This window comes from Henckelia pumila, chromosome 2 (genome assembly GCF_033568475.1).
Source record: "Henckelia pumila isolate YLH828 chromosome 2, ASM3356847v2, whole genome shotgun sequence".
Taxonomy (NCBI): Eukaryota; Viridiplantae; Streptophyta; class Magnoliopsida; order Lamiales; family Gesneriaceae; genus Henckelia; species Henckelia pumila.
Window position 1 is genome coordinate 146,620,502 of NC_133121.1, and position 896 is coordinate 146,621,397.

Genomic DNA, 896 nt, shown 5'->3' on the forward strand with positions numbered 1-896 from the left:
GTTCCACTTATCCTAATACCAAGCACAATGCATTGTTAACGTTGCTCCTGAACTGGTGGATCGTTAATTTTAAAACTCAGGTTGAATATAAAGCCGCATAAAATTAAACAAGAAGCATTAATTCAGTGAGTAAGGGTTAGTTTATGCTACACTGAGAGTGTTTATCTTCCTATTTTAATAACACTAGATCACGTGAGACCCATATATTTTTATGAAAATTGACATATATGTTGATGATCCAATAGTTGATATTTGACCACATCATGGGGGGAAAAGTACTTCAGGTGTAGCATAGAATAATCCAAGTGGAGTACTGCATATATAATTAATGTAATAATATACTATTTTTTAAAAGTCATATATTATATAAAGTCAATCAACTTCATAAACTTCATCAAGTAAACTTCAATGACTGCATATATAATAAATAATTTTTGATTTAGAAGTCAAGAGTTATACTTTAAGGTCAACAATCTTTATTAACTCATTAAATGAACTTTGAACGTTTCTGCGTGTAAATTAATATTGCTGCCCAGTGCCTATATTGTAGATTACAATTAATCATTATTTCTTCTTCTTCTTCTTTTTTTCGTCTACATATATATTATTCTAATTTCATCCTAGTTTTGTAGGTACTTTTCGTACACTGTATCTAACTTTTGTGGTCCAATTACATATAGTTGAGAGGAAGATTGCTATATATAGTTTGAATTATAGTTACCCGGGCACATGCGAAATTATTGCAAGACATGCATGCATGTACCCCGGCTACAGGTGGCTCCTTAATATATCTCCCCCTCGGGCTATACGCATATATTTGTGAAATTTCGGATGAATGAGTTGAACTTAAAAAATTAAATCACATATAATATTAATAGGTATTATCGTTTATTATT